The sequence below is a fragment of the Balaenoptera ricei genome, chromosome 12 (assembly GCF_028023285.1).
Source record: "Balaenoptera ricei isolate mBalRic1 chromosome 12, mBalRic1.hap2, whole genome shotgun sequence".
In the NCBI taxonomy this organism is placed as follows: domain Eukaryota; kingdom Metazoa; phylum Chordata; class Mammalia; order Artiodactyla; family Balaenopteridae; genus Balaenoptera; species Balaenoptera ricei.
Window position 1 is genome coordinate 53,233,445 of NC_082650.1, and position 15,694 is coordinate 53,249,138.

Consider the following 15,694-nt stretch of genomic DNA (forward strand, 5'->3'; position numbering starts at 1 on the left):
GCCACAACTACTGAAGCCCGCATGCCTAGAGCCCGTGCTCTGCAACGAGAAGCCACTGCAATGAGAAGCCCATGCAACTGCAACAAAGAGTAGCCCCCGCTCGCCACAACCAGAGAAAGCCCGCGTGCAGCAACAAAGACCCAACACAGCCAAAAGTAATAAATAAATTAATTAATTTTTTTAAAAAAGTGAGATCCTAAAAAGCACAGACGTTTCTGAAAAATTGGGGAGAGTTCTCTTAATTGCTTAGGGAAGCAATTAGGCCCCTTTCACTGGGCTATCTTAGAACCATTAGGTTCAAGTTAGAACGTGCTTAGGAGCAGTCAGTGGGGACTGAGTGGATTGAGAGACTCCAGAGGTATTTTTCACTGGTCTCTGAGGTCAGCTATGTTTGTTTTCTCTGGTTTCCTGGAGGGGGAGAGAAAAGGAAGCCTCCCCTTCCCCAGCACCCCCCCCCACCCCCACCCCCCGCCAAATGCTGCTGGATGGTTTGGAGCCGTGGCAGGTGCTGGTCAGGCCCTGGCCAAGCCAAGTGAACATTCGGAAGTGCTGCTGCATTTGGTGCGGTTGTCTTTTTTCCTTGGATTGCTTCCTCACTCACGGAAGAGATGGAGAGGAGGGCCTGGCAGTTTATCTGGGAAAAGAATTCAGAACTCTAACGGTATAGAGAGTGTGTACCATTAGGAAGGGCGGGGGGGGAAGAGGAGGATTTGTTCTCGAGTATTCATCACAGTGATGAAATGCTATAGGGACAAGAGGTCAGTGGGCATTTAACCCAAACCAAATTTAGCAAGTGGAACAAGCCTCTCATTGGAGGCCTGGATTCCACATTAAAAGCCATTCTCCACCTGATACCTTTTAAAGATACCGCTGTGGTATTTAAATTTCATGGATTTTACTCATGGCAGGTCCCCAAGCACAATCACCATGAAGCAATGACACAGCATAGCACCAGCCACCAGCGGCCCTAAGCCAAGGGACTAAGTGGAAAAAGAGGCAGGGTTTTTCCTTTAGGCCCCCTGCTTCTCTACTTTGTAACCTTTTAACCCCTTCCAGGTACCTTGGTTCCAGTCTCCTCCAATAACAACCTTAGTGGGCTTCTGTTGTTTCTGCCCCAGCATGTGTCTGCCCTTCCAGTGAATTAGAATCCAGATATTTATTGGGGGAACTGCCCCTTCCCCCTCTCAGTCTGTGGGGGTCTGGTGAAACTGACACCCCTCTGACTGGGGAGTGGAGTGTATGAGGCATGTTCAGGCCAATCATTTAATCCTGTTTCATGGCCACGTGATTGCTTCCGGATGGGCCCATGACCCAGGCAAAACCTATGAGAGGCAGTGAGATTTTCATGGGTATTTCAGGAAAATAGGCTTGCACTTTCTCCTCTGGACTGGACACTTGAGAGTATGCAGGGCTGAAGCTGCTGCCATCCTCTTGCAGTCACAGGAAGCTGAGATTAATTCTATCAATGCAACAGGCAGGTCTGAAAGCTGGGAACAAAACCAAAAACCCTCCATTCTGGGCTTCCCTGGTGGCGCAGTGGTTAAGAATCTGCCTGCCAATGCAGGGGACACGGGTTCGAGCCCTGGTCCGGGAAGATCCCACATGCCGCAGAGCAGCTAAGCCTGTGCACCACAACTACTGAGCCTGCGCTCTAGAACCCGCGAGCCACAACTACTGAGCCCGCATGCCACAACTACTGAAGCCCACGCGCCTAGAGCCCGTGCTCTGCAACAAGAGAAGCCACTGCAATGAGAAGCCCGCGCACCGCAACAAAGAGTAGCCCCCACTCGCCGCAACTAGAGAAAGCCTGTGCACAGCAACGAAGACCCAACACAGCCAATAATAAATAAAATAAAATAAATAAATTTATTAAAAAAAAGAAAAACCTGCATTCTGATGATACTATATGAGGCCTAAAAACATCTATGCCTCGAGCCAGCCCTACCATGGAGTGTTAAGCTAGGCTTTTCAATAAATTCTCCTTTTGCTTACACCAAAATTGTGTCAGGTTTTCTACCACTTGTAATCAGAATTCAGATACACCCAAGAACCTCTTGTTCCTTCTCATTAACCCATATCAAAATCTGCTTTCAGGAAAGGATTGTCCACTCTAAATTATGAACAACTGATAATGCTTCAAAGTATGGCTCCTTCAAGAGAATTTCCAGTTTTCAGCAAATTTTCATTAGCAAATATTGAGCCCCTTCTGGTGCAAAGAGACGCAGGAGAGCATGCTAGGAGGAAAGGAGAGCCAAGCTTTCCCATTGAACTCAGTATTTTAGTGTCTAGTTTTGGCCATTCAGATCAGTTCCAACTTCTGATAACGACTGAGTAAATAGTATCTGACTAATCCTTCTGCCAAAAACAATGATAAGTTCTGGACCTAAAACAAGACAATAACAAAACCTGTTCGAAGGTCCTGGAGGGCAACCAAAATGGTTTGGTTCTGAAGACAAAAACTGGAGAAGATATGACCCTTGAAAAAAGGGGGGGGATCCCACTGGGCGAGGTCCATGTTGATCAGGCGTTTCCTCTGGCGGTACTCTCCTCTTCCCAGGATGGCAGGAGACAGAGCTCAAGTGGAAAGTGGCAGCCCTATGAGCTGAGGAGGCAGAAGCTGGGGTTTGGGGCTTCCACAGCAGCTGGAGATTGGGAAGGAAGGAACCCCAGAAAGGAGGGAGCCTCAGAGGGGGAGCTCCCAAATCTATGTACAAACTTCCCTCAGATCCTTCCGTCAGCTGACTCCTGCACGTTGCATGTGCAAAGTGAGGTGCAGGGAGCCCAGGGAAGAGCAATAGCTGGAAGGCTGAAGTTATGGCTGCCTTGTGTTGGAAGATGGAGCTTAGAGTTCAATTCCTGCCCAGTTAGGGTGGTGTGGCAAATACCCAAGACTTTCCATGGAGACCACAGAGAGCACACCTTAGGAGTAAGGACTACTTCCCAGGACTGAAGGCTATGCCCTAGGAATAAAGGCAAAACCCAAATAGACCCACCCTAACAGATCGTAAAACCAATTCTTCGCAGCTACACTATTCAATACAATAATCTCCATGTACATGTGGCATTTGAAATTTGATTAAAATTAAATAAAACTTAAATTGCAGTTCCTTAGTCACTAGCTGCATTTTAAAGGCTTATAGCCACTTGTGGCTAATGTCCATTATATTGGACTGCACAGAGTATAGAACATTTCTACCACAAAATTTCTATTGAATGCCGTAGCTCTAGGGGCTCAAGATAGTATGCTAGTGATTTAACTGCTTGCAACAAATCTCAACTTTCTTTAAAGAAAGATAGCAGAATCTAAAGTCTCTTTAATTTACTGTCCATAAGGCTCAGTATACAATAAAAAAATTACTCAGTGTGCAAAGAAGCAGGAAAATGTAATCCATAATGAAGAGAAACAATAGTCAATAAACACAGACCCACATAGGACCCAGATGTTAGAATTAACAAAGTTTTCATAATTATGATATATATGTTAAGGAATCTGTGGGAAATATGCGAATAGTAGGTGAACAGATGGGAAATTTCAAAAGAGATATGTAAACTTTAAAAAAGAGTCAAATGGAAATCCTAGAACTGAAAAATACAATATATGAAATTGAAGACTCATTGGTTAGGCACAATGAACACAACACATGAAATTATCAGTGAATATATAGAAAAGTCAATGGATATTATCTAAACAAAGAGGAAAAAAAAGATTAAAAGAAAAAGAATAGGGCCTTAATAACCTGTGGGATAGTATCAAGCAATCTAATGTACATGTAATTAGAGTCCCAGAAGGGGAGGAGAGAGCAGGTGAAGAAGAAAAAGTATTTGAAGAAATGTTGGAAATTTTTAAAAATTGATGAAAAATAGTTATCTCAGCAAACCTCAAATAGGATAATTTCAGCCATTTAGATATCTTTGACCTAAAACCCAGCCCCACCCACTCACTGACAAGATATAGAACTTCTCCTGGGGTAGGATACAAATACTGAGAGGCAGTGATGATGCTGACAAAATTCCAAAGATCTCATCCCAGAATTTGGCTGACTCCAGAAAGCAACTCTAGAGTACACTTTTCTCACATTCCTCTTTCAGGCCACCCTGAAAATGAGGTCTCCAAACATTTTACCTTGATTTGACTCCAGCTTAAATTCAACTTGAAGGTCATATTATATTTAGATGGAGAATAACTGATTTCTGAGAGGTAGAGAAAATGGGGTGGGGTGGGGAAGAAACAACGGAAAGCTAACTCAAAGCACAAATGGCCTCATATCAGGAATCAGGTTGAGGGAGGGGAAATAAAGAAAAGATTGGCAGGAATTACCCCTAATCACTCACATTCCTTCTGGGTTCTCCTCTGCTACACAGCTCAGGCACTTGTGAGGACCTGTGATACCTGGGAGACTTTCCATGGCAAATAATAACAATTTAAAAAAATTAGAAAACAAACTGTACCAAACTGACTTAAATATAAAGAAATTCATTATCTCACAAAACTGAAATTTCCAGAGGTAGGGTGGGCTCCAGGGCTGGTTGATTCAGCAACTCAACCATGTCAGCAAGGACCCATGTTTTCTCCTTCCCTGTTCTACTCTTCTCCACAAAGCCTTCACCTTAAGATTGATTCCCTTCAGGTTTTAAGAAATCTGCTGGGGCACGGGGCTACGTGTGTAGATTTGTTCATATCTAGCAGGAGGAAGAAAAAGCAAGAAAACTCCTCCTTGAAGCAAGGAATATAAATCCTCCCCTTTAGTCTGATTCAGCTAACTTAAGTTGTGCCTATAATGAGAAACGTATTTATCTTAAATGCTAACAATAAGATTTTAGAACAGAGATGTGTGGGGTAACTTTAAGCCTGAGTTTCTACTCAGGTTCCTAGGAGGGGCCTCTGATATCAAGGGGGTGTTGCAGTTACCTATCTCTATCACTTAGAAGTAAATTTCCTGTAGCAAGAGTAAATTACATTTTTCGTTTATTTTGTGTTCCTAAAGAGTAAACTGACAAGTCCATGGAGTTGCTGTGGAAACTCTGTCTAATGGCCAGCACCGTGGGGCTTTCCTTAGGATCAGCCATCTCTCCTGCCCCTCAAGACCACCTCTGATAGCCAGCAAGAGCACGGTGTTTGAGACAGTTTATGAGCATCTTAGGTAATAGATAATAATAATCATAGTGCCAATAATAGAGCCAATCTGCTCACAGCGTCATCCAGAAAATATTGAGGGCTCTCAACAACAACAGCAACAAAATTCCCAACAATAATCACAAGACAACATGGACGAGAGAACACTGAATTGAAAAGTATGTGAAGAGTTTTGACTGAGAGTACCCAAAGGGCAATAACTTGTTATGTGACTACTCTAAGTCATCCTGTTGCATAAAGAAACCAGTTTGTTAAGTGCGTCTTTCACATGTAATTAGATACCGAGTTGGCGTGTTCACTATGGTGCGTGAGTATCCTTAGGAATGAGAAAAAAACAACAGCATACACTGACGATCTGTTTGTCAAGAGGAGGTCACAGCCTGCATACTAAGAATTAGTAATCAAGTCAAACGGAAAGGGAAAAAGCTTATTGGGAAAGTCAAAGGGAAAATTGGTAAGTTCAGTTTCACTGCTTACACGATGACTTTTGTTTTGCTTAGTGATACCTGCAGTTTGTTTAGCCATCTATGGTGCAACTAAAAAGTCCTGAAAGTTTACTCTCATGTCATCTTTTTTATTGAGAACAGACATCAGTTACACTGTCGTCCAGTTGGTGATCTTAGAGGCACCCTGGCTGCCCAATAACCCCATTCATTGCCCTAGATGTGCTGAGAATGGGTAAAGGCAGAGGATGGATACCCACGCAGAAGTGAAGCGGGGGTAGAACAGCACGGAGAAATCTTTGGAGGACAAGAGCAAAGGATGTGACAAGGCCAAAACATGTGGTGAGAGGCAGACAGAACCCCTAGAGAACACTGGCCTATACAGTCCTTGGTGGGAGGATTCTTTTTAAGAATCTCCAAACCAAGGAGTTTGGTAAACTAGGAAATATGGAGACAAAGGTAAAACTCATGCCAGACTCAGCAAACAACAGCTGGAAACAAGGAAGCCCAAGGACAGCCCTGAGCGTGGAGAAAATACTGCTGGTTAGGCATTGTTCTCGAGTCAGACCACACACACAGAGGGTCACCGTTGAAAGTGAAGGACAACTGGGGCTGGTGTATGTGTCTGTCTTTGAAAAGCAGTATAATGCTTTCTGGACTTATTATAGATTCTATACTTATTTCGAATCTTCCTAATGGCACCTTTTTTTTTTGTACAATCCGTGACCCAAACGTACTCAAGTTGAAGCCTCCCCCTTCATCCCTGGTCACTTCTGCTGTCTCTGCTTGCATCGGCCCCCTGGAGAACCTCTGTCTCCTGGCCTGAATTGAAACTCAGCTCTACCCAGAGCATATCACTTCTTCTGCAGCTCTCTTAAGTATTCTTCCAAAGCCCACAGCCCCGGGATGAAGGGTGGGAATAGCCCGCTCCTCATTCCCTGGTGCAGAATCCAAACATTCCTGTAAAAATGGCTGCTCTCTGAAGTGCTGGTGTTGTTGACAGCCACTGGCCGCTGGAACACTCCCTCTGCTTCCCTGAGAACTTTGCCTCCTAACTCACACTATTCCCTCACACCTCAACTCTGCCATATTCCTGGAAGACGTGAGGGTACCCACGGATGACCCAGTCCGTACTCTGGCCTCCCAGTTCCTTAATCTACCCTGCCACCTCTAGCACCTACTTCTCTGTCACACTGTGGACTTTGTCATCTGTCAAAACTCCCCCCTGTTCACGATCCCCTCTCATTCTAGTCTAGTCTGCTTTCTTACCTAGTCTGTGCCCCAACCTTACTGAGGCCCTTAGTCTCCTGGGCCCTCTACTTTTTCTTATCCATCAACCCACTCTATCTGTTTCCCTTTGAAGCCACATTAGATACATGGTCCATTATGTCAATCACTATCTCACCAACACCCTAAACTTACTGGTCTATTTTGTCCTTTTATCACTTTTACCTGGGGAAAAAGTCAATCCTAGAAGGACTCAACAATAGCCCTTTTTCACATCTCTGCCTAGGCAGCAAAGCACGACCGGAGAAGAACCCCCCAGCCTAGCAGAGTCTTCTTCATGATCACCTCCACCCCCTGAGGAATCCCACTGTCCTCTTGTCCACTCACCTTTCAGTCTCTGAACAACCATTTCGAACTTTCCTCTTCAAGTCTTTAGCCCCCATCTCATCCCTCTCTAGTGCCAGGTGTCTTTGTTCCTACTTCACAGAAGAAATAGAGGCCCTCAGGTGGAAAGTACCTCACTTCCTGCCACCTGCACCCATAACCCAGCCTGCACCTGTACTAGCTCCTGAGCCCATTCTCTGCACCTCCCTCCTGACAAAATGGAAGTGATGTCCCTCCTCCCTGAAAGGTCAGTTCCCTTCCCGAGGCCATGGATTCCAACCTTCTCAGAAAATGTGTGTTACCAACCATCTCACCTTTTCTAGCCTTGATCTGTTCCCCTCTAATGGATTCTTTTCATCAGCATCTAAACATGCTCTAGTCGCTCCTATTCTTAAAAAATCCCGCTCCCAGACCCCAAATTTCCTTCCTGGTTCTACTCTTTTCCTCTCCTCCCCTTCACACCCAAACTGGTTGGGAGAGTTGTGCATAGTCATTGTTTGCCCTCATTCAGCACCTGTTTACTCATCAGCCCCGTCCAACTGGCATCCTCCCCTACTTCTCCGTTAAAACTATTTTTATCAAAGTATCCAGTGGCCTCCACACCCTTAAATCTCATGGACACTGCTGAATTTTCACAGTATTTGACCTCTCAGTAGACTTTAGCCAATTTAACCTTCCTTCTTTGGGAAAAACTATTTTTTCTTGGTATCTAAGCAGCCATATACTCTCCTGGTTTTTCTCCCACTTCCATGGCTCAATTTCTCTGTCCCTTTGCAGATTTTCCTCTTCTAATTGACCTTTAAACATTGGAACTGCTCAGGTTCAACCCTGGATCCTCTACTTTTCTCACTCTACACTGTCTGCCTAAGTCATCTCACCCACCTTCGTGGCCTCATCTCTATGCTCTCAAATTTGTACAACAGCTCAGACTTTTCTCCAATCTCCAGAGCTTCTCGACTACCTGCTTTACATCTCTGCTTAGATGCCACAAACACATCTGTTTAGAACAAAACTCATGGCCTTTCCCATCATGCCAGAGATCTTGCATTTTCCCCTCCAGATCCGCTTTCAACCCAGGAGGCTGATTTAGTTGACTATATCCACTGGCTCCCTTGCCTCTGGCTTCCATTTGGGTTTGGCCACTGGGGATCCCTGGGAAGAGGTTGGAAACTGGGGAGAGAGGGAGGTCAAGGTGTTCACTCTCTTAACTCCCTGTCTGTGAGGTTGCCAGGAGCTGCCTGATTCCCTTGACTGAAGGTCGCTGCTTCTTTTAATGGGGCGTCTCTGCATGACCCTCCTCCTCAAGTCTAGGGCAGTTCTGCTCAGCTGCTACCAGCTCCTGGTTATTGCTTTCTCTCTTGTGATTTCCCTATATTCTGTCTACACCATTGTAAATAGTTCCCTCTTGAAATTATCCTCATTTGAACACCTGCTGTTTCTTTCTGGTACTCTGACTGATAGAGTAATTGATGTTAGAAGTTGCACCAGGAAATAGATCCTCATAATGTGCTTCTGGGATTGGGTTGATCATGTTTGAGGAGCTGAACGATAACGTTGGGAGAATGCGGAGGTTCAAAGGATGGAAATGGACGTTTGTCATCCGTGCATGCAGTAGTATCACAGTCATTCAGATGATCAGCGGTCATAGCATGGCATGAAGAGTAAGTGGAGGGCAAGACATGGGGAGATCAAGAGGCTGTGGCACTTAGTTGCTCTGTCGAAGGAAGTGATTTTAAAGATTATAGAGTCACCTAGGTTTTTCTTACAGCTCCAAAGTGCATATATAGGCAAAAAGATAAGGGTATGAATATATATATATATGTACATATATATATATCATATATTTAAGAACACTTGTAGAGAATCAAACCTCCATGGCAAACTTGAAGAAATCTCTTGTCCTGAAGTCCTTACCGTGAACAGCCAAGCCCTGTGTCTCATTGCAAGGGTTGCAGAGTTAAAGTGCCAATTAAAAGTTCAGCCTTTCTAGGTCTCTCATGCTAGTGTAAGGCACTGGTGGGACATGGATAAGGCTGAAAACTTTGAGCTGTAAATGTCCCTGAGCCTTCTTTCTGCAAAACAGTGTTTTCAGTGACTATACCTGGAGCAGTTGCCTCGAGAGCTGCTGCTTATTCTCGGGCCCAAACTCTCTCTTCTCTGCCTCCAGCTCTGTAAGAAGAGTTAGATCTCAATATAGCCCATAAGGAGAAATAGAAAAGTCCTGCTCCAGGATAAAATAGTCTACCCACCAAAAGAGTTACAAGATCTTGACATATGGTATCTGGAGGAGTGGGAAGATCATATGTGGGAGGAGATTGTAAGGGTGTTGGGGGAAGATAGTAAGGCTCCATCAGGCTGAATGTATTGATATGGGATATCACCTAGGACTCAGGGTTGGCTCAAGCGCCAGGGAGTGGTGTAAATAGTATGTTGGATTGGATATTAGAGCCTGGAGTCTATGATGGTCTGTGGTTCTTTAGGTCAAAGTTCTGTCAATTCTCTGGCATAATGTAGAACAGTGGTTCAAACAGAGTGGTGACCACATCACCTGAGACCATCAACATCAACTGGGAATGTATTACAGAAATGGAAATTCTTGAATCTTACCCCAGATTTACAGAATTAGAAACTCTGGAGCTGAGGCCTGGGAATTTGCACTTTCAAAAATGAATCAGATGCCCATTAAAGTTTGGGAATCACTGGTGTAAAACAGATGTCAATGTGCTTACAAGTCACCTGGGGATTCTGTTAAAATGCAGATTCTGCTTCGGCAGGTCTAGGACAGGCCTGAGATTCTAATGTGCTCTCAGGTGATGCCAAGATACTGCTAGTCTGTGAACTGCACTTTGAGCAGCAAGGCCGTAGGAGGGGAAGGAGTCTAGAGGCTCAGGGAAATGGGAATGTTGGAATGGATCAATTTCTCCACCCTGTTCAACCATCACCTCTTCAAATGCCCTGGGATGGGCTTCCCTGGTCGTGCAGTGGTTGAGAATCTGCCTGCCAGTGCAGGGGACACAGGTTCGAGCCCTGGTCCGGGAGGATCCCACATGCCGCAGAGCAACTAAGCCCATGCGCCACAACTACTGAGCCTGTGCTCTAGAGCCTGCAAGCCACAACTGCTGAGCCCACGCACCACAGCTGCTGGGGCCCGCACACCTAGAGCCCATGCTCTGCAGCGAGAGAGGCCCACACACTGCAGCGAGGAGTGGCCCCTGCTCGCCGCAACTAGAGAAAGCCCACACGCAGCAGCAAAGACCCAATGCAGCCAAAAATAAATAAATTAATTAATTAAAAAAAAAATGCCCTGGGAGGACCCACCAAGGAAGGAAAAAATGCATTGGTAAAGGGCACCAGAATCATTGAAGAGTTCTGAGGTGGCTCTCTGAAGGTCAGAAATAACAGGGGACTTCCCTGACAGTCCAGTGGTTAAGACTTGGCCTTCCAATGCAGGGGGTGCGGGTTTGATCCCTGGTCGGGGAGCTAAGATCCCAGACGCCTCGGGGCCAAAAAACCAAAACATAAAACAGAAGCAAAATTGTAACAAATTCAACAAAGACTTTAAAAATGTTCCATATCAAAAAAATCTTAAAAAAAAATTACAGTGCTGATGTGGCAGTGAAATTAGTTTCTGTGGTCTCTGGTTTCCATCAGAGACAAGGTAAATGCAATTACCTTAATAAGCCACAGGGATGGAGAAATAGAGTTTTGTATGCAGGGATCTGTGGCAATCAATGGCTAATTGATCACCTAAAATGAACTGGATGGGCAGTGTACTAAGTTACTTCCTTACAAATGTAGGGAGAAAAATTCTGGCTCTGCTGGGCAGAGACCAAACTTGCATCATCATATTGGGAATATATAGCTTCTTATCCAGTTCCCAGACCTAAGCCAGTTTGCAGACCAAGAACCTTTTGAGAAAGGACCCTGCAACTTACCTCAAGCCTAGAGGGACAAGTGACCACTTATCAGGGTGACTGAGTACTGGGGAAAGGGTACTTATCCATCTCCTTGGGGGATTGTTATTGAGCTTATGCTGATCCCTAGATCAGAAATGCCATCTGGGTTCACTAGAGGAATGGCTATTGAGATCAGATGGTAGAGCCTTGACTTGAACTAACAAGGGGTCCAGCCAATGTGATCCCCTGTCCCAGAATGGATAGTTCGAGGAGATGTCCTCAGGAAATGGAATGCTCCCCACGGTGGTTCCCTGAGAGCTATGATGGCAGTGCCACCGCCTCCCTGATAAATGATAAGTGCCCTACCCCAAATAGCAAACCAAAAGCAATATTTTATTCCTGTCCCCACTGGGAAACCCCCAAAGCATCCCTCTCCAGCTTCCCTCTTACTCTCGACTCTGCGTTTCTTCTCAGGATACTCTTCCCTCGCTCAACCCTTCCCTCGATGCCTGTTCCGCTGCAGACCGCTCCCCTTTCTACATCCTTCTGTTCCTCTCTCAGGCTCCTGTGCTTCGTTGCCTTCACTGAAACTTGCCCCTCCACTGAGCACTTCCTGGGGCCCAGTTTGCTTGAGGAGATACAGCTTATACTCTAGGGCAGTTGGTTAACCCTCATGTTGGTATATTTAGTCTCTCCTTACAATTAAAAAAATACTTAAATCACAGAAGTCAGACATGTTGGTTGTAAAGCACTGCACCAATACAGACTAAATACAGACTAAAAATGGACTCCCTTTTCCCTTCCTTCCTCAGAGATAAGCAGTGTTAAATTTTCTATTTACTCACATGCACACACAAGCCGAAATATGGCTTTGTTTGTTTATCACAAATAGGATAATACCGTACCTATTATTTGGTGACATGCTTTTCTCACTCAACAGTATATCACAGACCTCATATTACATCATATAGATCCACCTTATAGCTTTTTTAAATTAAAGTTTATGTTTTGAGATAATGGTAGATTCACAGGCAGTTGTAAGAAATAATACAGGGAGATCCCATATACCCTCTAGCAAGTTTCCTCCGGTGTAACATCTTGCAAAATTATAGTACAGTATCACAACTAGAATATTGATATTGATACAATCCATCAATCTTATTCGGACTTCCCTAGTTTTACTTGCACTCCTTTGGGTGTGTGTATGTGTGCGGGTGTGTGTGTGTTCTATGCAGTTTTATCACGTGTGCAGTTTCCTGTGGGAACCATCACAGTCAAGGTACAGAGCAGTTCCATCACCATGAGGCTCCTTGTGTTGCCCTTTTATACCCACCCCCCTGCCCTCCTGCACCTTCCCTCACTCCTAACTCCTGACAAGCACTCATCTGTTCTCCATTTATATCCTTTGATCATTTCAGAAATGTTCTATAAATGTAATCATATAGTTTATAACCTTTGGGAATTGGCTTTTTCGTTTAGCATAACTCCCTGGGGATTCATCCAAGTTGTTGTGTGTATCAGCTTTTTCTTGCTGAGTAGTATCCATGATGTGGATATACCAGTTGGTTTAACCACTCAACCGCTGAAGGACAGCTGGATTGTTTCCAGTTTTTGACTGTTATGAATAAAGTTGTTTTGAGCATTCATGACAATTTTTGTGTGAACATGAGTTCATATTTCTGTGAGATAAATGTCCATGAGTATAATTGCTGGGTTGTATGGTAATTGCATGTTTAGGGGAAATGGGCACACTCATATGCTATAGATATAAGTGTAAAGCAGAACAATATTTTAGGAGAGTAAATGGGCAGTGTTTATCATTTTTTAAAATGCATATACATTTTAACTCAATTTTGCTTCTAGGAACCTATCTTATAGAAATATTTGTGTGTTTGCTAAAAGATATATGTACCAGGATGTTCATTACAGCATTGTTTGCACTGGGAAAAAATTTAAAACAACCAAAATGGCCATATAATACTGTATGCTATACCTCTTTCTATTTTTATTTTTGCCATTGAGTAGGTGCAAACTGTCATCTTGTTGGTTTTTTTTTTGAGAATGAGACTTTTATTTATTTATTTATGGCTGTGTTGGGTCTTCGTTTCTGTGCGAGGGCTTTCTCTAGTTGCGGCGAGCGGGGACCACTCTTCATCGCAGTGCACAGGCCTCTCACTATCGCGGCCTCTCTTGTTGCGGAGCACAGGCTCCAGACGCGCAGGCTCAGCAATTGTGGCTCACGGGCCTAGTTGCTCCGCGGCATGTGGGATCTTCCCAGATCAGGGCTCGAACCCGTGTCCCCTGCATTAGCAGGCAGATTCTCAACCACTGCGCCACCAGGGAAGCCCTGTCATCTTGTTTTAATTTGAAACTCCTTCTGTAGGAACTAGAGTTTAAGCATTTTTTTCCCCAAGATTTTTATTTGTATTTCTTCTTCTGGCCTAATCTTCACGTTCTTTGCACAAAATACACACTTGAGTGATTGTTCTTTTATTGATTTTTTTTAAAAAATTTTAGTACACATACTGATGAGTTTAGTACACAAACTCATCTTTTTTTTTAGTTTTTTTTATTTACTTATTTATTTATTTATTTATGGCTGTGTTGGGTCTTCGTTTCCGTGCGAGGGCTTTCTCTAGTTGTGGCAAGTGGGGGCCACTCTTCATCGCGGTGCGCGGGCCTCTCACTATCGCGGCCTCTCTTGTTGCGGAGCACAGGCTCCAGACGCGCAGGCTCAATAGTTGTGGCTCACGGGCCTAGTTGCTCCGCGGCATGTGGGATCTTCCCAGAACAGGGCTCGAACCCGTGTCCCCTGCATTGGCAGGCAGATTCTCAACCACTGCGCCACCACGGAAGCCTTTGTTCTTTTATTGATTTTTAGGCATTTTTATACAGTTGATATTGTGGTGTTAACCCCTTACCTGTTGGCCTGCTGCTTGACCTTTGCAACCTAAAACTTTTAGATTTCTGTGAGATCAAATCTGTCACACTTCCCTTTAAGGCTTCTTGTCTTGTTTGGGTAGAGGCTTTCCTACCTCCCATCGTGGTTTCATTCCTATTTTATTAGAGTTATGCTATAACATTAGTTTTTAAGATGCCTCAGATCCTTTTGAAAGAGACAAGAGATACATAGATCCCATAAATAAAGAAAAATGCTGTGTGCAATCTGAGAAATAATTTTTAGTTATTCATAACTGTCATGTTCCTTGACAAATATAATTCTTGCTGTGCTGTATACATGTTAGAGTGATGCCGGAAGGAGTAATTATATCATAACTTTAAAGGATTATGAACACCGCAGGGAATGGTGCTGTTTAAACACGTTGCTAATACTGTGTTTGCACATTTTTCAATCTGCTCCAATTACATCCACGTGGCTCTCGGCAGCCTGGCTTGGACTGGCCTCCTCTGAGAAGGATGGAGAATGTGAGGAGGTCAGAATCTTAATCCACGAGAGGTTGTTTAGGCAAGGAAGTCATTTATCTTGCTGTGGACACAATGAAGAGCTCGCCATCCAGCAATTTGTAATTGATCACAGTTATGTTGCCCAGTGTGGGGCAGGGGAGGGAAATGAAGGAAGGCGTTTGGTCAGAAGATGAGCACAGCTCTCGGAGTGTTTAGTCAGGTCCCCAATTTAGGTTGATTTAGCAACAGCAACAAAAATGAAGTCATTCAGAAGAACCCCAAATGAAACAAAGACATGAAAATGGAGATTTACTCCACATGTTGTGGGTTGATGTTTCCTTGGAAGGAGCGGTCAGGAATTTTTGAGCCTTAAAGCAACCACATATTTAAGTCATTTAACTAATTTAGACATGCTTGCTGCTACCACAAAGAAAATAAATTATAGTGAGCTCTAGCCTGATGACTAAAAAGCCAATTCACCGAAAATGGAAGAACGTTGATGGTACTCATATTAGGTAATCGGTACAGTATGTTAGCCCTAGTGGTCTGGTTAACCAAATGAATGCACATTTAGTGAAATTCGGTATAATCTTTTCCTAGAACTACCCCACTCAGTTACGGCGAAATAGGTTCTACTAATCACAGGCTGCATAACTTGGAGATTAAGCATGGTTTGGCAGACAGAGATGCTTTTTATTATATTGTTTGGTCTTTTGTGGAGCATAACGGAAGACGTGTCAGCGAGGCTAATGTGGTTTCTTTCTTTGCTTTAGGAATCCACTTAAGAGTTTAAGTGATCACAGGACTTGAACAAACTTCAGTGCTCATTCAGTCAACTCCTTTCATTTTACAAAAGAGGAAAGAGGAGAAAAAAGGCTGTGACTTGTCTGAGGTCATATAGTGAGTTCATGACAGCCTGGATGATACTTGGGTCTTCTGACGCCCAGGCCTGTGTTCTTAACATTGTAAGAAAATGCACGCTCCAAAAGTCCAGGCTGGCTGGGACCTCTGGCCCAATTTCAGGTAACTCAAGACATTTTCAAAATCTTTCCTGGATGTAAAGCCATGTTGAGTTAATTCCATTGAGCAACTGGAGGAATGAAGAAGGGATCCAGAAACTAGGTCTCTGAACTTAAGGTTAAAGCTTTAGTCATTTTTCCTTCTTTTTGGAGCTGACTTGGACTCTTTGTTTCAGATGAAGACCA